Raw genomic sequence first — 27,500 nt, 5'->3', positions numbered from 1 at the left:
TCTTGAAATGGCATATATGTGTTGAGAGTATCTTACCTTTAGTTCCTTAGAGGTCTGCCCAATATAAATCGTATTACATTTTCTACAAGGAATAATGTATACATTATTGTTTGAAATTTTACGGCTATTCTTAATTAGTTTATTTCACACAATATTTATATGTTTAAATACTGAGTTAATATCCATAGTCTTTAAAATGGCACAGCAGGAATGAAATTAGGGTGTGATAGTATGCAGAGAATATTCTTAAATCCTTTGTTGATACTGATTGGATTGCAATAAGTCTTTTTTTTTTTTATAAAATTCCAAAAAAATATGGAGGGTAACATAATGAATCTCCTTTATATATATATATATATTATATATATATATATATATATATATATATATATATATATATATATATGTTTAAAAATCACAGTAGATGCACGTGACTTCATTAAATAAGTGAATAACACAGGAAAATGATAGTCAGAAAACCAAGTGCTTTTGTCTTTACTCAGACATTGTCAAGGAGCGAATGAAATACAATTGGAGAGAAAGGTCTCAGGTACACAACAAGATCAAGAATACCAGATGGTTAATTGTCAAAAGGGTAAAAATTAAAAAAGATAATCCAGGATTATCGGATATCACACGGTCACAAACCTAAACAGATTTGACCCTAACCGAAATTACAAAGTATCTTTGCAGTCCAAATCATGTAAAAACTGAATATATTAATTTTGTTGCTTATATTTATCTACAACTTTTTTTCATTATGAAAGCATCAAGTTTAAATAAACCAAGACTTACATTTAGAACATTTCTATTATTTGACTTGATGAAACAAAATTCAATGATATTCCTTTTAACTGTGTCATTACATGGGATTAAGGCTCTTGCTTGACTCCAGTTAATAGGATGATCTGAATCTCTCATATGTACGAATAACGCATTCGATATTTGCCCAGTTCTCACAGAATATAGGTGCTGTTTGAGACGTTGTGAAAGAGATTTACCGGTCTGTCCATAATAGACTTTATCACCTTTTTTGCAAGGAATTTCATATATGCAGCCTGGAAGATCTTTAAGAGAATTTTTGATTACTAAACTCTTGACATTAATATTACTGAAAACAACATTTATGTTAAAAAGCTTCAAAATTATAGGAATATCTAAAAACCTTTCATCGTAGGGTAATTTTAGAATGTTATACTTACTAAATTCAAGTTTGTCATTAGTTGAATAAAATGTTTTTCTAGCTCTTTTCCATGTCACATCTACAAAAGTCCTTGGGTATTCAAGTTGCAATGCAATATCAAAAATAGCTTTAATTTAAGCGTCAATAAACTGCAGGCTATAGACACGTAAAGCCCTTAGGAACATCCCAAAAAAAACAGAGAATTTAACATTTTGATGGTGATTGGTGTAGTAATGAACAAAAGAGGCAATGTTAGTTGGTTTTCGAAAGACTGAAAAGGTTAAATTTCTATCATTTCTATGGACAGTTACATCAAGAAAATTCAAATTACAATTTCTTTCTTCCTCTACAGTAAATTTTATAGAAGGGACTAAATTATTGAGATTATTAAGAAATTCCTGGAGATTTTCGTGAACTGGCCAAATACAGAAAATATCATCCACATACCTAAACCATATAACTTTTTGTGGCAAAATCCTTGGGAAGAGTTTTATCTAAAAAAATTCCATGAAAATATTACTATTCTGGTATTCTTGATCTTGTTGTGTACCTGAGACCTTTCTCTCCAATTGTATTTTATTCTCTCCTTGACAATGTCTTAGTAAGGACAAAACCGCTTGGATTTCTGACTATCATTTTCCTGTGGTATTCGCTTATATCTATATATATATATATATATATATATATAAATATATATATATATATATATATACATATATATATATATATATATATATATATATAGTCTCAGTAATTGGGCGGCTACTTGGAAATCTTAACTTGATGATAAATAACAGTGCCAAGACCAGGAAGAATATTCTTTATTTAACGAGCTTTCGAGGTTCAAACCTCATCTTCAGGCTGAAAAAATTGACAAGGATGAGAAATCGCTAAAAATTACATTTAAATGAATTGTCTTATTAAAAGCTTCAGTAAAAACATAAAATAAAACGAACATTACATACATACTAAAAATTACGATAAAACTAAAACAAAACGTAAAACATACAAAAACAGAAATAAAAATGAAAATAATATGAAAGGTAAACAAACTACCCTCAAAAATAAAATAGCTAACGACCCACTTTGTGTACCTACTATGAAACTATATGATAGCTAGTTGAATACCGGACGAGTTGTTGTTCAATTCCGGTTTCATTTTCTTAATAAACAGCGACTCTGAAATTAAAAGGTCCAGTCTATTTGAGCAAAAAGACAGTACTCTAAAATCTAGGTGAGTGAAAGGATTGTCCTGTGCTAAACTGTGTTCCCTTATGGCAGAAAAGGGCTGGCTTAGACACAGAATTTTGGAACACAGAGGTCTTTCCGTTAGAACTAGGTTTCCTCTTTCTAAACCACCTTTTTCTGCCATAAGGGAACACAGTTTAGCACAGGACCATCCTTTCACTCACCTAGATTTTAGAGTACTGTCTTTTTGCTCAAATAGACTGGACCTTTTAATTTCAGAGTCGCTGTTTATTAAGAAAATGAAACCGGAATTGAACAACAACTCGTCCGGTATTCAACTAGCTATCATATAGTTTCATAGTAGGTACACAAAGTGGGTCGTTAGCTATTTTATTTTTGAGGGTAGTTTGTTTACCTTTCATATTATTTTCATTTTTATTTCTGTTTTTGTATGTTTTACGTTTTGTTTTAGTTTTATCGTAATTTTTAGTATGTATGTAATGTTCGTTTTATTTTATGTTTTTACTGAAGCTTTTAATAAGACAATTCATTTTAATGTAATTTTTAGCGATTTCTCATCCTTGTCAATTTTTTCAGCCTGAAGATGAGGTTTTGAACCTCGAAAGCTCGTTAAATTTTTTTACTTTCAAAATCCCAGGGTCGTATATTTTAGCCTTGGGTCTAAAAGTTCCTTTAGAGGATTGAATAGACGAAAAGAGACGTCTGAAGTTGAAGAAAGTTTATCAAAAATGTATACCCTTCCTTTTGGGGCTCTTTGAAAGAATTATCCTTTATGCTTCCTTAACTCAATGTGGCACCTTAGGGTTAGACAAATTCTTACTTATGGATGAAGCCTAAATTGACTCTGGAAAATTGAAAGTATATATATACATGTATGTGTGTGCGTGTGTGTGTGTGTGTTTGTGTGTATTTTCTAAGTAAATAACATTTAGCTATATACAGTAACACGTATTATCACTTTATCACTTTGAGAAACAATAGTTAAAAACTATAATAATTCTGAAAGCGATCATTATTCCTAACTCTGATCATCCAAACAAAGTATATAAAAAAAATATGTTGAAAGCTCATTATCTCCCAACAGTCAATTTTTCAGTGGCATAATTATCAAAATGTTATTAATCTTTGGATCTAATAAGCCTTAACCGAAGTCTACCATGTTTTTTTTCTTTCTTCTTTTTTTTTGTAAAATGCGATTACCTCACTAGAAAAAATGACCTTTGAAAAAAAAATCTTAAGATTTCATCTGAAATTTTTGGCCGGCTGATAACCTCATATTTATGTAGTTGCCTTTGATATGAGATTTAAAGTTATTACGGAATTTTATAGTTTTCATTTTTTTTTTTTTTTTTGCTAAAGACTATTCCAATATAGGACCTGTATTTCGTAAGATTAGAACTGAGTGAGGAATCCTTGAAATATATAAGAGCTCCATAATACAAACGATCCCGAAATCAATAATATTCAGAACTGACGTCAAAATTCGTCAAGATTAATGTCTTCTCGGCAGTTTTCAAATTGAATGCCATTTCAGTAACTTGTATATATCTATGTTTTAGAGGTAGTTGGTTCATCAGAATGCTGAGAAAAGAATTTCTAGTGGCATATTTATCTCCTTCTATTAAAGGTAAATCTCTTTTTTTATTAGATTATGCAACCAGTCTATAGGAATAATGTACTAAGATCCTCTATAATACTTAACAAAACTAAGATATTCTATAATACTTAACAAAGTTAAGATATTCTATAATGCTTAACAAAACTAAGACATTCTATAGTACTTAACAAAACAGGAAAAACAGGATATGAGTTAGACAAAAATTCTGTAACTACTGGAAAATGTTTTTGACCATTTTAACGTCTTTCAATCTCACAAAAAAAAATAAAAAATAAACCATTGTAAAAGGAGCCATAAACGGTTTTTCGCAAGAAATATATATAAATGATATTGATGATTAATTTTGCTCCGTATCCCATTCCCCTCCTGTCCCTTTCGATATGAAAACTTTGTCAGAACAAATGTAACCGTCATATTTTTGTCAGTTTTTACCCCAAATGCAATATCTGGGTCCAGGGCAAAGGACATTCTTCCTCTTCTTGCTGGCTTGGCCACATAACTTACCCGGATAAATGACGCCATCAAACCTTACAATTTATTGGACAATGAGATAGGAGGGCCAGTGTTATTTTCGCAGTTACTAAATATGTTTCAGCAGACGGACCAAACACAGAGTTATAATTGTGGGAAAGTTTGCCATTGTAATAATGTTTTCTCGTATTTTTCCTGAGAGGAGTGGGAATTGGATATCGAGTGGAGTTGCTTGTGAAATATATCTGTTTATGATTATGAGCAGTTTTTCAGATGTGTGTGTTTGTGTATACATATATGAAGTTTCGTTACACTCCTTCTTTTAATTAACTATATTTCACACTTCTCTCATACGACAGGCATAATTCCCATTACAATGATAAGTAATATAAAGAGACGATTATGTTAGCATACATAAGTATAAAGTCGCAGTTTCGGGTAGATAAAACGCTATGCATCTTGTTTCTTTATATTTTCTCTACATAATCAAATTTGTCAAATGGATGAAATTCATGGCAGAGTTAAAAAGAAGGTAATATATACAACTAATTTCGGAGACAAAGAACACAAAAAGACGATACACTAATAGTCCTAACACCGAGATGAAATAACTGCTAAAATCGAGTTTGTTTAGGTAATGAGAAACACCAACAGAATCTTGGGATAAAAAACGTGTCCCAAAAACAAAAGACAATAGGCGGGCGCTGCTGATGAGACCTGTTTAAATATCTTTGAATCTTTGTCAATATAAAAAAAGCTGTTTTTCGAAATATCCCATTGGTCATTGTATAAAGTGTGCATCATTAAATGTGTGCGTGTGCGCGAGCGCGTTTTTTTAAATATAAATATAAACAAGCATAAATTGCGACTAGTTCTATTTCTTCATCAATGGGAAGGGTATGTTGTAGGTAGACGTACAAACACTCGAAGATATATTTATATATATATATATATATATATATATATATATATATATATATATATTATTTTTATATATATATATATATATATATATATATATATATATATATTTGTATCATACATACATATATATATATATATATATATATTTCTATATATATATATATATATATATATATATATATATATATATATATATATATATATATTTAGTATACATATACATATATATATGATATATATATATATATATATATATATATATATATATATATATATATATATATATATATATATATATATATATATATATATATATATATATATAGAGAGAGAGAGAGAGAGAGAGGAGAGAGAGAGAGAGAGAGAGAGTGAGAGAAGAAGAGAGAGAATGATGAATGAAAAGGGAAAGGTATGTAGTACATGCACTTAAAAAGAGAGGAGAGAGAGAGAGAGAGAGAGAGAGAGAATGAAATAATGAAAGGGAAAGGTAGTACGTACTGCACTTAAAAGAGAGAGAGAGAGAGAGAGAGAGAGAGAGAGAGAGAGAGAGAGAGAATGAATGAATGAAACGAAAGGGGAAACGGTATAGTACATGCATTAAAAGAGAGAGAGAGAGCGAGAGAGAGAGAGAGAGAGAGAGAGAGAGAGAGAGAGAGAGAATGAATGAATGAAACGGGAAAGGTATGTACGTACATGCACTTAAAGAGAGAGAGAGAGAGAGAGAGAGAGAGAGAGAGAGAGAGAGAGACCTTACCTTACAGACCTTACAGTTCGTTCGGGTTGCCCCAGGTCCCTCAGTGTGAGGCGCCTCTAATGTCTACCAGAGAGTTGCTAGTACATCTTCCGGTATATTTTGCATCTTCCAATCTTGGATGGTCTGGGATGCAGTTTAGATATTTGTCGAGCTTATTCTTAAACACATCTACGCTCACTCCTGATATATTCCTCAGATGAGCTGGCAACGCATTGATAGACGCTGCATTATCGATGCTGGTGCGTAGTGGATTAATGTCCTGTGTGCTTTCCTTATTTTCCTGGTATAGTTTTGGGCACTATTAATCTACCTCTGCTTGCTCTTTCTGATATTTTTAGTTCCATGATATTTTCTGTTATTCCTTCTATCTGTTTCCATGCCTGAATTATCCTGTAGCGTTCTCTTCTCCTTTCTAGACTATATAATTTTAAGGATTGTAGTCTTTCCCAGTAGTCTAGGTCCTTAACTTCTTCTATTCTAGCTGTAAAGGACCTTTGTACACTCTCTATTTGTGCAATATCCTTTTGATAGTGTGGGTACCATATCATATTGCAATATTCAAGTGGACTACGAACATATGTTTTATAAAGCATAATCATGTGTTCAGCTTTTCTTGTTTTGAAGTGCCGTAACAACATTCCCATTTTTGCTTTACATTTTGCCAACAGAATTGCTATTTTGGATCATTGCCATAACGTGTTCCTATTCATCATCACACCAAGGTCTTTAACTGCTTCCTTATTTGTGATTGTCCTCATTATTAGGTCCCCTATATGCATATAGCTTTCCTTCTCTGTCTCCATAATTTATTGATTCAAATTTATCAGAGTTAAATACCATCCTATTTACCTCTGCCCAATCATATACTTTGTTAAGGTCTCTTTGTAGAGCGTTCCTATCTTCATCACAAGTAATTTCTCTACTTATTCTTGTGTCATCAGCGAAACTACTCACTACCGAATCCTTAACATTACTGTCTATGTCTTCAATCATAATAACAAACAATATTGCAGCTAGCACCGTACCTGTGGCACACCGGATATTACCTTGGTTTCATCCGATTTCTCATCGTTTGCAATAACTATCTGTTTTCTGTTGTGTAAAAATTCTTTTAACCATCTTCCTACTTTATCTACGATATTGTGTTTTCTAATTTTCTTTGCTAATATATTATATGGTCTACTTTGTCAAAAGCTTTGCAAAGTCTAAATAAACCACATCTGTTTCATTTCCGCTTTTCATATTTTTGAATATGTTCTCACGGTGTACTAACAGTTGGGTTTGTGTACTTTTTCGGGTACGAAACCGTGTTGTCCTATTACAAATTATTTTTTATTAAATGTTTCATAATATTTTTCTTCATTACCCTTTCATACACTTTCATAATATGTGATGTTAGACTCACAGGCCTATAATTACTTGCCTCTAGTCTTGATCCACTTTTGAAAGTAGGGGTGATATATGCTAATTTGTGCTCATCATAAATCTTGCCTGTATCTACACTTTGTCTTAATAATATTGCAAGTGGCTTTGCGATAGAATGAACTACTTTCTTTAACAAAATAGCAGGGACTCCATCCGGCCCTGCAGCAGCTCCATTTTTAATTTCATTAATTGCCTGCACAATATCAGCTTCATTAATTTCTATGTCAGCTAAATATTCACTATTTTCTTCCCTTACTTCTATATCATTATCTTCATTATCTATTCTGGGGCGAATTCTCTCTTATATCGTTCTGCCAGTATGTGCAAATTTCCTTTTTTTCATTCGTTAATCTCCCTTCAATTCTCAGAGGGCCTATTTCTATTCTTCTTTTATTCATCTTCTTCGCATATGAGTATAATAGTTTGTTTTGCTTGATATTTAATAGGGTTTTTTCTTCCAAGTCCCGTTTTTCATTTTCTTTTGATTGTATAATCTTTTGTTCTGCATTTTCTATCTTACTTTTTAGTTCTATAACTTTCCATGCATTTTTTTCTTTTGCAAGACCTTTTTTCCACTTTCTGATTTTCTGGAACAAGATCCTTCTGTCTCTTGGTATGCATGAATGATGTTTACTTTTCTTCTTCGGTATATATTTTTCCACTATTTTCTCCAATATTTTATATAATATCTCCGTATTTACCCTTATGTCATCACTTACGAAATGTTATCCCAATCTTTGTTTAATTCTTCATTAATTTCTGACCATTTTATATTTTTACTGTAGAAGTTGTATTTTCCATATCCTTCCCACTTTTTCATTTCTTGCTTATCTCTATTTTCACTTGCTTTGGAATGAACTGTTAATTCTATGACATTATGGTCTGAAATACTCGCATTATAAACTATCATTTCTTTAACATAATTCATCTCGTTCACAAATACTAGGTCTAAAGTATTTTCCTTTCTTGTTGGCAGGTGATTTATTTGTTGAATGTGTATTCTAGTAGCATATCTAATAGCTTTTCAAATTGCCTCTTATCTTCTGCACTACTATTACTCTCTTTTTTATATGTATAAGTACAACCACAATCTCCTATTCGTTCTTTCCATTCTACGAAAGGAAAGTTGAAGTCACCAGATAGGAGAATAGTCCAGGTCCTTGTGATTTCTACATATATCATCCAATTTTTCAATTATTAAGTCAAACTCTTTAGTATTAGGGGTCTATATATATTACTATGTTCATCAATTTTTCAGATTCAAATTCTACCGCTATTAGTTCACATTCTGAGTTACTATATTTCTCATATATTTTTCCTTGTTTTTGTCTTTCCCATATATTGCGGTTCCCCTTGATTCCTATTTTTTTCTATCTGATCTATAAGTTTGGAACCTTTTATTGATCATCATTCCCAGTCTCTTCATTATATCTATTTTCTTTTCATTTTGGGTTAGTTCTTCGTAAGTACTCTATTTTTCTTTTTGAGTTACTCGTAACGTAAACCCTGCGCATTCATCACTATGATGGTTTGCGTGTTTTCTCCTTCATTTAATACTGGTAGTAATAAGGATTTTCCCATGTCTCTTCCTGTTCTGGTATGTTGTTCTTTTTTTCATTTCCAGAAATTCTGACATTAAAAAATCCAACTTTTCCATAATATTTGATCTTCCTTCATCATAATTATTCATTTTGTGTCTGAATCGCAATTTTCTCCGTTTCTGCAATATCCTCTTGCATAATAAATACAGTTAATTATCTCTTGAGTAGAATTTCGGAGCTGATGCTTTGAAATTTTTTGCTGACACCTCTGCATATCTCATTGGTGGTTTGCTTTTCTCTTTTACCTGATATTTTCATTGATTTCTCTCTTTAATTTTGTTCTTTCTTATTTTGGATTTTATTACTTGGTTTTGGTCATTTATTTGATTATGATTCATGGCTACAGGGTGCATATATTTGCATTTTTTGTCGAACTTACATCCTTTTCCTTCTTTTAGGTTTTTACATATTTTTGGATGCAGATCTCTGCAATCATCCCCATATCCATCTAAGTATGCACATTTACCATATATTTCATAGTTTTGACATATCTTAGGATGTTTGTAGTAACATCTTTCTCCAAATCTGCAATTCCCTCTTTTCAAAAGGTTGCAGATTTTGTCTTTCTTGAGAGAGAATGAATGAATGAAACGGGAAAGGTATGTACGTACATGCACTTAAAAGAGAGAGAGAGAGAGAGAGAGAGAGAGAGAGAGAGAGAATGAATGAATGAAACGGGAAAGGTATGTACGTACATGCACTTAAGAGAGAGAGAGAGAGAGAGAGAGAGAGAGAGAGAGAGAGAGAGAGAGAGAGAAAGAGAAAGTGCTCATCAGAGTTTCATTCATTAATAAGTAATAAACTTAAACAAGACGTCACGTACAAATAAACAAACAGACTGGCGGACAGAAAGAGAAACAGACAGACAGACAGACAGGCCACTGTTGTCCGAAAATGAAAAACAAAACAAAAAAAGAAGCAGACAACCAACTGTCTGAAACTAAGAACAACTCTATGTCACCGCCCACGTGCAGTTAACAGCGAGACACCGGTCAAAAGCGTGAGTGTGTTTTATCAGGATCGAATTGCGACGGCGTATCCCGCTGATGGCACAGCCACTGGGGTGGCATACAGCCACGGGAAGGGCGAGTTGGCGGTGGTATGGAGCGTCAGAGACCGCCCGTCAACAGCCTCTGGTAGCCGTTGGGGAACTTGAGAGCCAGGCATCAGTTGGCGCGCGTCCTCCGCACTCGGCGGTTCTCCGGTCGCGATAAAGTCGCGTACCTCAATGTCACTCGGACTAGGGATTGTGATTGGGCTTGTTTCCATGGGTCCGTGCGCCTATCGGATAATTCCTTAGAGAGCTTTTGAAGGAATATATGGAAATTTACAAACTTGTTGTAGCCATGACGCTGATGAGTGTTGAATTATTGAAAGAAGGAACTTTTTACCTGATGGTGATGTGTGGGAATCATTCTACCTAACGTTGAATTCAGTGGACATATAGATTTTGAAGCTTCTTATACGACGCATCAGATGTGTAAGTACAGATCTGCAACGTTGTACTCTTGAATGAGAGAGAGAGAGAGAGAGAGAGATGGGTTGTTATGTAATACTGAAGATGCGTCCTCCACTAATATTATTCTTAATAAGTGATAATGAAATGATTTTAATACATATATAAGTGAGCATGTTTAAGTAGGAAACTGTGTATTTAGTGTATATAGTTAAAGCGAGAGAGAAAGAGAGAGAGAGAGAGATGGGTAATTATATGATACTGGACGCTGCGTAAACTAATCTTATTTTTAAGCGGTGAGAATGAAATAATTTTGATATATAAATGAGCAAGTTTTACCTGTCACTGTACAAGATTGGGAGAGGAAATAGAAAAGTTGGAATTTAATGTATATATATATATATATTATATAGATATATATATATATATATATATATATATATATATATATATATATATATATATATTATATATTATATATTATATATATATATATAGTATATATATATATATTATAATACATATATCTATATATATAATTATATATATATTATATATATATATATTATATATATATATATATATAATATATATATATATATATATATATACTATATGTGTGTGTGCGTGTGTAGAATCTACTGGTCATTTTTACCAGACACATATGAAATTGTAATAGCCACAATGCCCTCTTAACCTCTCAAATTCTTTGCTATCATTGGATACACTTGTCACTACAAAGCCTTTGAGCTCCATCTTCAAAGATTTTTTGAAATCATGATGTCCGGTAGTTGGGAAACGAATCTGCGACACCATAATCACGACAATATATATATATATATATATATATATATATATATATATATATATATATATATGTAGTGGGTGTAGGTGTGTATAAGAGAGAGAGAGAGAGAGAGAGAGAGAGAGAGAGAGAGAGAGAGAGAGAGAGAGAGAGAATGTGGAAAGCCAGAGTTCAACTGCGAGCACTGATAAGGACATCAACAAACGCTCTGTGACTACAATATGCAGTTGTTAGAATGATTAATGGTCTTTTAAGCCAATATAAAGAACATCTGATCCATCGGTATATGTTCTTAGGTATGATTTGTGGGTCGCCCCGTACATAATCATTTCATTAAAGAATTATTGTTTAAAATCTACCTCTATTCATATTCCGCTGCGTAACATACGCACGCTCGCGCACGTATGCAAAGATTCGCCTAGGGTACTATTAAGTACTTGAATTACGAACACTTGTCCTTGCTGGACATCTTTGCCGAATAAACACATAAAATAAATAAGGATAGATGCCAGATAGCGCCAGAATTGAATAAGCTTCTGAGCTGCTTTATAAAGAAAATATATTAATTGTTGATTATAAGTTTAAAGAAACTATCATATGAAATAATCTGTCAGATATTAACAACTAATGTTTTTTACAAGATTATGTCATGCTTTTTTTTTTTTTTTACTCGTTATTCACTATTATTCATTTATCATACTGACTTGTACATTCACTAATTTCTATCTTAAATATCAATATTACTTTATGAAAACTCGTCTCTTTGAATGATGCACGGACTGTCTGGCAGTGAATAATAATGATAATGAACATTGGCTTATTATTGTTCAATTTTAACGTGAAAGAGGAAATAGGCGAATGTACATAAAATCAACTCAAATGATGCAGCCATCCTATTTGCTAGACTTATTAATAATAAATTAATAATAATAACAAAGTTTGGTCAATCACTGTCTAATGTGAACGTGGAAAAGAAACGAATTATAATTAAAACCTTGAAGACTCATTATAGAGCTGACTCAAATGATGCAGCCACCCATTTAATAATAATAATAATAATAATAATAATAATAATAATAATAATAATAATAATAATAATAATAATAATAATATATGAAAGCATCTTTACAAAGGCAACCACATGTTTAATCATCCATGAGATCATCGCTTCATTATCCAACAGACCAAATTAACTACGCTCTCTTTATTTTGGCTTACATTCAGGAATTTACCAAGGCCTTAAAGCAGTCTGATTTCCTTCCCCTTTATGTAAACGTTTGCAGGGAGACCCAGAGATCACGCGATAACGTTTGCCAGAGATTGGAAGAGTATTAAGTTAGTTACTTTTTTGTTCTTTTTTTTTACTTGGGAGAAACTAAGCTAATGTCTATTGAACCAGCAAAGAAGATTGGAAGAATTTTTATTATTTTTTTTTTATTAGAGGAAACCAAACTTACATCTATTGACCAGATGAAAATATATGGCCCAAAGGTAATACTAAATTTAAAAGTTTTTTCCTTTCTTTTTGGTAGAACATAAAACGTGACTTTCTCAGGTTCTGTTAAACACAGAAACAACACGAGTAAAAAATGCATCAATATGCTTTTGCTGTATTTCAATTCAAATAAAAAGAAAGAGGGAATATCAAATATTATTCCCAATAGATATGATGCCTAATTCCTATGGAAACAAACAAGTCGTAATAAAATTCTATAGCTGGAAGTAAGGAAATTTTCTTTTTGACTAAGTTTATCTTAAAATCATTTAGCTATTATAAATAAAATCTAAAGTTGTATTTTCTGTTTATCAAAGTACAGGAACAAAGTAAACAGTTATTCGTACCATATTGGTAAATATAAACAATAATGAGTGCCATATTTGTAAATACCTTAATGTTTATTCAGTGCGGTATTCTCATATATACATTATTTCTCTTGTTGATTCTTGGAATGCTGTTTGTTTATTTTCCCTTGTTACTGTTTCAACCGAACGGTGGGGACACTCAGGCCTAGAAAAAGCTTCTAACTCTTGCGGAAAGATCTCCGTCAGTGACCGTCCTATATAATATATTATATATATATATATATATATATATATATTATATATATATATAATTTATATATATATATATATATATATATATATATATATATATATATATTATATATATATATATATATATATGATATATATATATATATATAGTATATATATATATATATATATATATATATATAACTTTTATATATATATCTATATATATATATATATATATATATATATATATAGATATAGATGCTATATATATAATATATATATATATATATATATATATATATATATATATATATACATATATGTATATATATATACATTCAGTTAAAATTCCTATATACGATAGCTTACTAACAAAATTCATACACGTTCCTACGGATCTTATCCATAAAATCCCACCATTTTATTCCAGCAACATCAAAGTGAGTTTTTCTCTCGAATATTGTGAACGTGAAATGTTAGCTAAGTGAAACACATGTTTTTGAGCTCCTTTGCAGGGTGCAATAAGGTTGACTTCACGTGATTCACGACTCAATTAGCACGTGTTAGGACTTAGACTCAAAGAATTTAGAGAATCGTTTATCTATTTTTTGGTTAGTTTTTTTTTTTTTTTTTCTCGCTCGATTTTTAATCTATGTTCGTTAATAATAATAATAATAATAATAACAATAATAATAATAATAATAATAATAATAATAATAATAATAATAATAATAATAATAATAATAATATAATAATAATTCCTCAATCATTTATTCCATGTACTCTCAAATTAAGCTTTTAACAATTCAGTGGAACTTGGAATCTGGAAACGAGTGGCTAAAGAGTGCATGGAAAGAAGGACTGATAAAGGTAGACGAAGATCCAGAAATATACAGTGAAAGGAGAATGACAAACAGAAGAGAGTAATGCACGGACAATACATGAGACAGACTAAAGAACTAGCCAGCGATGAAACACGGCAATGGCTACAGAGGGGAGAGCTCAAGAAGGAAACTGAAGGAATGATAATAGCGGCACAGGATCAGGCCCTAAGAACCAGATATGTTCAAAGAACGATAAATGGAAATAACATCTCTCCCTTATGTAGGAAGTGCAATACGAAAAATGAGACCATAAACCACATAGCAAGCGAATGTCCGGCGCTTGCACAGAACCAGTACAAAAAGAGGCGTGTTTCAGTAGCAAAAGCCCTCCACTGGAGCCTGTGCTAGAAACATCAGCTACCTTGCAATAATAAGTGGTTCGAGCACCATCCTGAAGAAAATGATCAGGCAAATATCCTCTGGAACTATAGTATCAGAACAGATAGGGTGATACGTGCAAATAGACCAGACGTGACGTCGATTGACAAAATCAAGAAGAAAGTACCACTCATTGATTTCGCAATACCAAGGGACACCAGAGTTGAAGAGAATGAGAGGGAAAAAAATGGATAAGTATCAAGACCTGAAAATAGAATAAGGAGGATATGGGATATGCCAGTGGAAATTGTACCCATCGTCATAGCAACACTAGGCACTATCCCAAGATCCCTGAAAAGGAATCTGGAAAAACTAGAGGCTGAAGTAGCTCCAGGACTCATGCAGAAAAGTGTGCTCCTAGAAGCAGCGCACATAGTAAGAAAAGTGATGGACTCCTAAGAAGGCAGGATGCAACCCGGAATCCCACATTATGAATACCACCTAGTCGAATTGGAGGACTGCGACAGCCCAAAAATAAAATAAAAATAATAATAATAATAATAATAATAATAATAATAATAATAATAATAATAATAATAATAAGAAAAGAGGCAACAAAATCAACCATCTGATGTTCATGGACGACATCAAGCTGTATGGTAAGAGCATCAAGGAAATAGATACCCTAATCCAGACTGTAAGGATTGTATCTGGGGACATCAGGATGGAGTTTGGAATAGAAAAATGCGCCTTAGTCAACATACAAAAAGGCAAAGTAACGAGAACTGAAGGGATAAAGCTACCAGATGGGAGCAACATAAACACATAGATGAGACAGGATACAAATACCTGGGAATAATGGAAGGAGGAGATATAAACACCAAGAGATGAAGGACACGATCAGGAAAGAATATATGCAGAGACTCAAGGCGATACTCAAGTCAAAACTCAACGCCGGAAATATGATAAAAGCCATAAACACATGGGCAGTGCCAGTAATCAGATACAGCGCAGGAATAGTGGAATGGACGAAGGCAGAACTCCGCAGCATAGATCAGAAAACCAGGAAACAAATGACAATACACAAAGCACTACACCCAAGAGCAAATACGGGAGTACAGACTATACATAACACGAAAGGAAGGAGGGAGAGGACTACTAAGTATAGAGGACTGCGTCAAACATCAAAAACAGAGCACTGGTGGCAATATCTGAAAACAGTGAAGACGAGTGGCTAAGAGTGCATGGAAGAAGGACTAATAAAAGTAGACGAAGACCCAGAAATATACAGAGACAGGAGAAAGACAGAAAGAACAGAGGAATGGCACAACAAACCAATGCACGGACAATACATGAGACAGACTAAAGAACTAGCCAGCGATGACAATTGGCAATGGCTACAGAGGGGAGAGCTAAAGAAGGAAACTGAAGGAATGATAACAGCGGCACAAGATCAGGCCCTAAGAACCAGATATGTTCAAAGTATGATAGACGGAAATAACTCTCTCCCATATGTAGGAAGTGCAATACGAAAAAATTGAAACCATAAACCACATAGCAAGTGAATGCCCGGCACTTGCACAGAACCAGTACAAAAAGAGGCATGATTCAGTGGCAAAAGCCCTCCACTGGAGCCTGTGCAAGAAACATCAGCTACCTTGCAGTAATAAGTGGTACGAGCACCAACCTGAAGGAGTGATAGAAAACGATCAGGCAAAGATCCTCTGGGACTATGGTATCAGAACGGATAGGGTGATACGTGCAACAGACCAGACGTGACGTTGATTGACAAAGTCAAGAAGAAAGTATCACTCATTGATGTCGCAATACCATGGGACACCAGAGTTGAACGAGAAAGAGAGGGAAAAAATGGATAAGTATCAAGATCTGAAAATAGAAATAAGAAGGATATGGGATATGCCAGTGGAAATCGTACCCATAATCATAGGAGCACTAGGCACGATCCCAAGATCCCTGAAAAGGAATCTGGAAAAAAACTAGAGGGCTGAAGTAGCTCCGGGCTCATGCATAAGAGTGTGATCCTAGAAACGGCACACATAGTAAGAAAAGTGATGGGATCCCTAAGGAGGCAGGATGCAACCCGGAACCCCGGCCCCCACACTATAAATACCACCCAGTCGAATTGGAGGACTGTGATAGAGCAAAAAAAAAGAAAAAAAAAAAAAAAAAAAAAAAAAAAAAAAAAAAAATAATAATAATAAATAATAATAACGTCGGAATATGATAAAGCCATAAACACATGGGCAGTGCCAGTAATCAGATACAGTGCAGGAATAGTGGAATGAACGAAGGCAGAACTCCGCAGCATAGATCAGAAAACCAGGAAACATATGACAATACACAAAGCACTACACCCAAGAGCAAATACGGACAGACTATACATAACACGAAAGGAAGGAGGGAGAGGATTTACTAAGTATAGAGGACTGCGTCAAACATCGAGAACAGAGCACTGGGGCGGGCAATCTGAAAACCAGTGAAGACGAGTGGCTAAAGAGTGCATGGGAAGAAGGACTAATAAAAGTAGACGAAGACCCAGATATATACAGAGACAGGAGAATGACAAACAGAACAGAGGACTGGCACAACAAACCAATGCACGGACAATACATGAGACAGACTCAAGAACTAGCCAGCGATGACACATGGCAATGGCTACAGAGGGGAGAGCTAAAGAAGGAAACTGAAGGAATGATAACAGCGGCACTAGATCAGGCCCTAAGAACCAAATATGTTCAAAGAAACGATACGGAAATAACATATCTCCCATATGTAGGAAGTGCAATACAAAAAATGAAACCATAAATCACATAGCAAGCGAATGCCCGACACTTGCACAGAACCAGTACAAAAAGAGGCATGATTCAGTGGCAAAAGCCCTCCACTGGAGCCTGTGCAAGAAACATCAGCTACCTTGCAGTAATAAGTGGTACGAGCACCAACCTGAGGGAGTGATAGAAAACGATCAGGCAAAGATCCTCTGGGACTATGGCATCAGAACGGATAGGGTGATACGTGCAAATAGACCAGACGTGACGTTGATTGACAAAGTCAAGAAGAAAGTATCACTCATTGATGTCGTAATACCATGGGACACCAGAGTTGAAGAGAAAGAGAGGGAACAAATGGATAAGTATCAAGATCTGAAAATGAAAATAAGAAGGATATGGGATATGCCAGTGGAAATTGTATCCATAATCACAGGAGCACTAGGCACGATCCCAAGATCCCTGAAAAGGAATCTAGAAAAACTGGAGGCTGAAGTAGCTCCAAGACTCATGCAGAAGAGTGTGATCCTAGAAACGGCGCACATAGTAAGAAAAGTGATGGACTCCTAAGGAGGCAGGATGCAACCCGGAACCTCACACTATACGTAAATACCACCCAGTCGAATTAGAGGACTGTGATAGGGCAAAAAAAAAAAAAAAAAAAAAAAAAAAAAAAAAAAATAATAATAATAATAATAATAATAATGACAATTCATTTATATTTATCCACTGTACTGTCAAATCAAACTTTAAGTCAAGTTGTTACTTTTATAACCTTTAAGATTCTCATTGAGAAATGGAATCTGAAAAAGGGTATTGATTTGCATATAAATACTTCTAATCATTCTCATGTCAAAAGCCATAGATTCTAAAAGAGTATAATAATAATCATTAGCTAAATGAAACTATAAAAGAAATGTCCACTCTTGATCTAAGCAAATCAATTCAGGAATTCCATTTATCAGTGAAAATGTCACCCATCTTCATCAGCCTTTGGGAAACTCATATGTTTGTCGGACGATGCTAATTGTTTACTCACCTCGATAAAGGAACTCAGCCGAGTCATTTATCCTTCAGGTTCTTGACCTTGTAAGACGAGAGTCTATATAACGTCCAGATGTCTCTCGTTCTAACCTATTGAGTCCTAGAGTCCACGAATGTTAAAATTGTCTTAGGCGCTTGTCTGAGTAATCATTAGAGGGCTTCATCTTTCTGTTTTGTTTCTAAAAACTGCTCCTTATTAATTTTTTTTTATTTGTTTGTTGAATTCTCTCTCTCTCTCTCTCTCTCTCTCTCTCTCTCTCTCTCTCTCTCTCTCTCTCTCTCTCTCTCTCACTTTGTTGACTGGCCTCTTGTTGAGATATATTGAAAATGTATGTAATTTATATGCATAGTTTTGCAAAAGCTTCTATATGAGACAAGCCGTAGAAAAAAAAAACATACCTGGACTGTATGATAACAAGTCTATTTATGTGTTCTGAAAAAGTGCATTTGTTAATCGTACAGAGATTGTGTTAAATATAACGTTTTTGGAATAGATTTACATCTATCGATCAGATCCTCTAAAATGTGGGCAGATAATGCCTAATCGAATGCAAATTAGGAGCAAAATCTCATGTTAAATTACAGATTTGCCGTCCCTGATTAATTATGAAGATAATGAAAAAGGTCTCCAAAGGATTTCTTCAGATTTCATGTCATTTGAATAAGCCCTTTAATTTGTATATTGTTACAGAAGTTGATTAAGGGAATAAGAATTATTGAGTTTTTATGCAGAGATATAGTTTGGTTTTATGTCAAGGTTATAATAATTTCTATTGTTAATCTTTATATCTTATTGTTATAATTATTCTTTGCAATCAACACGATTATTATTATTATTATTGTCTTTATAATTATTATTACCTATTTGAGTAGTAGTAGCTGAAATGCTCTTTTCCTGTCTAATAATAATAATAATAATAATAATAATAATAATGATAATAATAATAATAATAATAATAATAATAATAATACCTCCTTTATGATCCTAAAATCAGTGTAATCGCCATACAATTTTAAGTATTTTTCATGAAAAACTTTTCTCATGGCTGGTTATCCATTCAATAAAACCACTAGATACTGATACACGCTAGATGCAAATTCAACCAGTCTGATCAGTCCTTATGCCAATCACTTCAAGACTATGGCATGAATACTTTGACTTCCTCAAAATAGTTTGAATAATTTCCATCTTGCCCCCTGCTTGAGTGGAATGTATTAGATATTATTATTATTATTATTATTATTATTATTATTATTATTATTATTATTATTATTATTATTATTATTATTATTATTATTATTATTATTATTATTCAGAAGATAAGCCCTATTCATATGGAACAAGCCCACCAAAAGGACCTTTGACTTGAAATTTAAGTGTCCAAAGAGTAAAGTGCTCATTAGGAAGTAAGGGAAGGTAAACAGAAATACAGAATGGAGAGCTCTCACTTATTAAAGAGGAAAAATAAATTAATAAGTCAATAAATAGATAAAATGCTTATAAGTCACTAAATAGCGCGTGACAATATATTCAGCCAAGGCCACAGGAAATGTAAAAGAAGGCGTACTGAGCGCTTTCGTGTTCTTTCAACACATTTTCGAGGTACAATGCTAAAAACACAGAGAACATCTAACAAAGTAAACATAAAAACTGAAAAAATTGAAAACAAGTATTCAAAGTCCGGTTAAAACTAGTACAGCAGATACAGAACAGTTCAACAGGTGATTAAAAAGAAACAACCCTACAAATCTCGTTAACAACAAATGGGTCCAGTTTGTACATACCCTGTGATATTTGATAAAAGCAGATTCAATAATATTCCTACGAGTTATAATATTACAATATAAAACAACTTTTGCCCCCTCCCAAGGAATCATGTGATTAAAATTATTAATGTGTAAAAACAAGGCATTCGACATTTGTATTCAAATGCAAGGAGAATAGCATCTGGGTAATGATGCACCGCATCCTCGCTCGAACCTTTGAAGTTCCAGTTGCACGATATCCTCATGGAGGCTTTCCTCAGTCCAGCGGTGTGAGGATTAGAGGACCTCTGGAACTGAGAAGTTCGACAGCGAGGCAAATACGGCAATTTAACGCAGAAATATTCATGTGTCGTCACACTTTCGCGTGCGTGTAATAATTTATAAGTTGAGTTAATTTCCATTGGTTAACTTTGAGTTATGCATGCCTGTTTAAATGCTCATGAAACCCTCCAGTTATGCTTCATAAATTGTCATAAATTAAATACACTTGCCTGTCTTCAGTGACGTCATATGAGTTTACATATCCACAGAAATTGCTTTTAAGTTCCGACGATTTTATGGGATATGATTTATACATCCAAAGTTATAGAGGAAATGACTTAAAAATCCAAAGTTAAAGTAACTCTCAGTGACGTCACCTGAGTTCATTATGGTGGTAAAAGTCTTTCCACACCTGGACACTTACAATTTCGGTTAGGGTCAGAATCTGTTTTAAAGTTTGGTGGGCCGGGTGGTGATATCCGATAATCCTGGAATTATCCCCCCCCTTTTCACTTTTAATTTTTACCCACTTTTGATAATTAAAACCATCTGGTATTCCTGATCTTGTTTGTACCTGAGGCCCTTTCCTCTCCAAAGTTGTACTTTAGTAGCTCCTTGACGATGTCTGAATAAAGACGAAAGCGCTTGGATTCCTGACTATCATTTCCCGTGGTTTATTCGCTTATATTATATAATCTATATGATTAATATATCTATCTATACTTATAATATAATAATATATATGATTATAATATAATATATATTTACATATATTATATCTATATATTTATATATTTTTTTTTGTTATAAAAATTTATATATATATATATATACTGATTATAGTATAGTTTATATTCTCCTTCCTCTTCTCTCTCTCTCTCTTCTCTCTCTCTCTCTCTCTCTCTAATGATATATGATATTATATAATAAATATATATATATATATTATTCAAGATATATTGATATATATATATATATATAAGATATGTAATATTAATCTGATATAATATTATATATATATATATATAGAATATATAGAATATATATCTATATATTTATGATCGTATCTATATATATATAGAATTATATTATATATATATATATATGTTATTTATATATATAGTAGATAAGATATCATCATATATTATAATATATCTCTAATATCGATATATATATATATATAAATCCATATTATATATATATATTTATATATATATATGAGTATATATATAATATATATATATATATTAATATATATAAAATATATATTTATATATATATTATATATATATTATATATAATATATATTATATCTATATATAATATATATAGATTATATATATATATATATATATATATATATACTATATATATATATATATATATCTATATATTACTATATATATATATTCTATATATAGATATATATTAGACATATTTATAATATATTCTAATACTATCTATATATATATATTATATATATATATATATATACTATATAATAATAATATAATATACTATCTATATAGATAGCATTTATAGTATATAGATATATATAATCCTATATTATAGAATAATGTATATAGTTATATATTATACTATATATATATATATATATATGATATAACTATATTATATATATATATATAATATATATTATATATATATATTAATCTATTATATATATGATTATTTTAAAAATTATATATAGATAGATAGATAGATAGATATCTATCTAGATATATATATATATCAAATATATATAATATTAATATATAAATAAAAATTATATAATGTAATATATATATATATTCTTATATATATATATATATTATATATTAATATAATATTATATATAGAATTTATATATTATAGATCTATCTTTCTTATAATATATATATATATTATATATATATATATATATAAATATAATATATATATATTAGTAATATATACTATATACTATATATTCGATATATATATATATAATATATAAATATATATATTAAATAAATATATATAAATATATATATCATATATATATATACTACTAATATATATATATATATAGGTATATAATATAGAATATCTATATAATATTATATAATCTAAATATATATATATATATATAATATATTATATATATCTATTATATTAATAATATACTATAGATAATATTCTATAATATATATTATTATAATATATATCTATATATATATATATATATATATATTCTAGTATATATATATATATATATCTAATCTATATCTATATATAGTCTATATATATATAATTATATATCTATCATTATATCTATATATATCTATATTATATCTATCTAACCCTAATATATATATTTATATATATTATATATATATTATATATATAGATATAATTAGATATATATATATAATTATATAATAATTATATATATATATATATATATTTATACTATATATATAATATATATATATAAGTCATCTATTATATAATAGTAGATATATATAATATATTTACATATTATATGTATGGTGTGTATGTGAGGTTTTTCTACACGCCATGGAAAGGGTCAAACCTGCAAAAAAGGGTTGTGGTCCTTTTATCTAAAATCGTGAAATTATGCTGAGGTATCAATTCAATAAAAGTCGACTTATGTATAGTACCTTTGACAAATGACTGTCCTCCAAACTCGTTAAAAGGTTTCATAAAAAAAATCTCATTTTTAAATAAAAACGAATATAAAAAATAAGTAAATAAAAACAAAGTTATTTAAATAAAATAGCCAAGGCCCTCTCTACAATATTGGCATCACATTCGCCAAGCGACCTTTAAAATATTGATTAAGGAAAGTGAAGCGACGTCGTTTTCTGCCAAAACTGGTTTACTTTATCAACATTTTGCCTTAATGGGAACGCGGGCCCAGGTGGAAGGTAAATTTGCTTAATGGGAATAATGAGTTATCAATTAGGTAATTAAGCTTAAAAATAAAGGAAAATTATCAAGCGGTCGTCGGTTTGTCCATTATAGATCCCCCCTATTTTGACCTGAAAGCCTCTTTCGTTGCTTCCATTTCTTTGATGCGAGCAGTTAGAAAGAAACTTTTTCTTATTATTTCATCTAAAGCTTAGGAAATAACATGATTGAACTTATGTTAATTATTAGTTCAATCGCCTCCTATTTGCTGTTTAGTTAATTAAAGTTTAATTGCCATATGGTATGTTTGCTTTATTGGATAGTTGTTTTATTTTTTTTTTATTTTTTTAGTTTTAAAAAGTTAAAAAAAACTGATCAGTATTTATTTTATTTTTATTTTTTTTTATTTTGCTCAGTTTGAACTTGTTTAGTTCTCTAAATAATAATAACTAATAAAATAATAATAACTAAAATAATAATAATAATAATAATAATAATTAATAATAAATAATAAAATAATAATAATGATAATAATAATAATAATAATAATAAATAATAATAATAATAATAATAATAATAATAAATAGTTGATTTATCTTAAGAAAAAAGTGTCTCTCCTATGGTTATTCGTTAGTTTCTTACTTTCTTAAATAATGAAAGCTTATTTATACGTACCTAGCTCAGTTCTTTACCACCTGAATTCTGATGTTATCATTCTTAGTAATTGCCAGTATTATTGTTATTAACATGATGATAAATCGACCATAAGACAGGAAAGACTTCGTGTGAAAATACTGATAATATTAACATAATAACTTGATATATTGCTAAATGAAACATAAATTAAAGCTATTAAAACTTGGTTATAGGGTAATATTGAAATTAACAAAAATTCTAAGGTATGCGGACAAATGGGTGAATATATAATTACTTTCAGAAGGTGATATTGATTACAATAACATTAGATTGATAAAGCTAAGGGAATAAGTAATTAAGTTATCTAGAATGTTTAAAAATATAATTAGTTTATATATATATATATTATATATATGTATATTAATCTATAGATATATAATATATATTAATTTATTTATATTTATTATATATATCTTATATAAATAATCTATATATAATTATAATATATATTATATATATTAGTATATATATATATAATATATATATTTATATATATATATATATATATTATACATATATATATATATATTATATAATATATACTATATATAGTGCTATATATAATATACCATATACTATATTATATATATATCATCGTGTGTATCTGTGTGTATATAATTATATAAATATATATATTATATCTATAATAATTAATTATATTATATAATATAATTATTATTATATATATAATATAATATTAAAATAAATATATAACTATATATATATATATATATATATATATATCTTTATATATGATATACGTTATAATATAAATAAAGATACATACAGCTACCCTCCTTTACTGTAGGCAGGTACAGGATTACCTGAGAGAAGACTTACATCGTCTAATCTTAATTAAAGTTTCCTAAGGCTTGTTCTAGATTACCACAGAAAAAAACATTACCAGTTTCCGGTTAGGTTTTTTCCTTAATGATAATTTAAAAGAGGTTATAATTAAGCTATAGTTAGATTATAAGAAGTTTAAAACGAAATAACGCGCTAAACCTAGCCCTTTGAGTTTCTCCTCCCTACCTCTCTCCTCTGTATTATTATTATCTATATATATATATAATATATATAATAGTATATTATAATAATATTATATATATATAATATAATTATATCATATATATATATATAGATATCATAACTATGTATGTTATTAAATATATATATATATGTATGTATAAATATATATATACAATATAATTATATGTTAGTCTTAAATATAGCTATATATATGCCGTTTACTATATAATATATATGATATATATAATATAATCTATGAGAGAGATATATATATATATATATAATAATTTCTAATATATATATATTATATATATATATATATATATATATATATATATATATAATACATATATATAAACTATATTATATATATATATCTATCATATATAATATATATATAACTATATATTAATATATTAATTATATATATATATATATATATTATATATTAATATATATGATATATATATTATAGTATATATATATATATTTATTTATGTTATAAGCAAGCCCGGCTCCTCTGGGTCTGGTGTCCATACGGGAAGAGTCATTTGCCTTGTTTGGGGAGGTAGGTCAGAGGGGACGCAAATCAATTAACCTATGGACCGGAAGAAGGGAAAATACCCCTATTAGGGGGAAAGGGTTGGTTTTAGTAGAGGGTGAAAGATGGAGACAAGGAGTGTGGTAGAGGCCACACACCAGAGGTGATAAGAGGAACGTGCGTTAGTATATCACAGAGGGAAGGGAGAAGAAGATAGAGGGAATTATATGAGGTTATTTTCGTCGGGGAAATTTCGGCCATTTCGCACGAGGGACGGGGCCGGCGTTTCAGGGGTCTGATAAAGATATTTTTCTCCGGATTTATGTTCGCTTTTATTTGCCTCTTATTTGATTATTTTTTATTTGTTTATTTACAAGGGAGAAGTTTTTGTTTTCCTTTTGTTTTTAATCTGGAAAAATGTGGTTGGTTTGCACCGGAAACAATGAATTGTTTGACTGAGCAAGAAATCTTTCATAAAATGACTGTAGCTGACACGGATGAGAGAGAGAGAGAGAGAGAGGAAGAGAGACTTAGAGAGAGAGAGGAAGATGAATAAGAGAGAGAGCGAAGGAGAGTTGAGATTGATGTCACTGATGTCACATTATTGAATAATTGTAATTGAATGATTAAGAGGGAGAATAAGAGGATGCGAGGAAACACACACACACACACAGAGAGAGATGAGAGAGGAGCTGGAGAGATGCGAGGTGGAGAGAGGTGAAGAGAGAGAGCGGGGGATGGAATAGACCACATCATATAGTGATTGTAGAATAGAAACAGGGTGGGAAAAAGGGAAAAAAAGAGATTGTGATGAAATGGAGAGAGAGAGAGAGAGAGAGAGAGAGAGAGAGAGAGACATGATGATGACAACACATTAACACATAATTTAGTGATTGTAGATAGAACAGGTGGGAAGGGAGAAAGATTGTGATGAAAGGTAGAGACAGACAGACAGACAGACAGATACAGACAGACAGAAAGAGAGAGAGAGAGGGGATGGCAACACATCACATAGTGATTGTAGATAGAACAGGTGAGAGGGGAGAAAGATTGTGATGAAATGGAGAGAGAGAGAGAGAGAAGCTGTGCCGATGATGTGAGTTTGTTTGCTCGGCGAAAAGTCAACACTCGACATCTGATCAAAAATAGCAACAGTGGACCCTCTTTCTCCCTCGCTCCTTCCTTAGTGATTTGGACAGCAAACTTGAGCTAGCAGCTCCTCTTCCTGGTCGCCGAGATTTTATTCACGGATTATTGATGGGGGTGGTGTGTCTGACGCCTTCTTTTTCTTTCCCTGACCATAACAAAGGAAAGAAGAGGCCGAAGAAGACGAAGAAGAAGAAATATTTCATCAGCAGGTGTTGACGTAAAATTGGGAGTCCTCGATTTCACAAGTGTTATTTCTGATGTCTGTAAACGTCGTGACAGATGAAAGGTAGATTATGCATAATGGACTGAAGATAAGAGGCAAAATATGCGCATTAGATGGAAGATAAAAGGCAAAATATGCATAACAGATAGAAGGTAAAAGGCAAAATATACATAACAGATAGAAGATAAAAGGCAAAATATGCTTAACAGATAGAAGATAAAAGGCAAATTATGCATATTAGATAGAAGATAAAAGGCAAAATATGCTTAACAGATAGTAGATCAAATGCAAAATATGCATAACAGATAGAAGATAAAAGGCAAAATATGCATAACAGATAGAAGATAAAAGGCAAAATATGCATAACAGATAGAAGATAAAAGGCAAAATATGCATAACAGAT

The 27,500-nt window shown here is 31.0% G+C and overlaps 1 protein-coding gene across 2 annotated transcripts in view; it reads left to right on the top strand.

Annotated features, from left to right (window-relative positions):
• Positions 1 to 27,500, top strand: part of LOC135209736 (probable G-protein coupled receptor AH9.1) — a 185,046-nt gene that overhangs the window by 40,130 nt on the left and 117,416 nt on the right. The window contains exon 1 of one of the 2 annotated variants that reach the window (XM_064242511.1): positions 10,285 to 10,665. The exons of the other annotated variant lie outside the window; for it this stretch is intronic. The gene's annotated coding sequence lies outside the window, so the exon portion shown is untranslated. Of the gene's footprint in view, positions 1 to 10,284; positions 10,666 to 27,500 lie in introns of those variants that run through there. 2 annotated transcript variants of the gene reach the window in all.

The sequence above is a fragment of the Macrobrachium nipponense genome, chromosome 38 (genome assembly GCF_015104395.2).
Source record: "Macrobrachium nipponense isolate FS-2020 chromosome 38, ASM1510439v2, whole genome shotgun sequence".
Classification (NCBI taxonomy): domain Eukaryota; kingdom Metazoa; phylum Arthropoda; class Malacostraca; order Decapoda; family Palaemonidae; genus Macrobrachium; species Macrobrachium nipponense.
The sequence above is the reverse complement of the archived record's forward strand: the minus strand, read 5'-3'. Positions and strand labels throughout refer to the sequence as shown.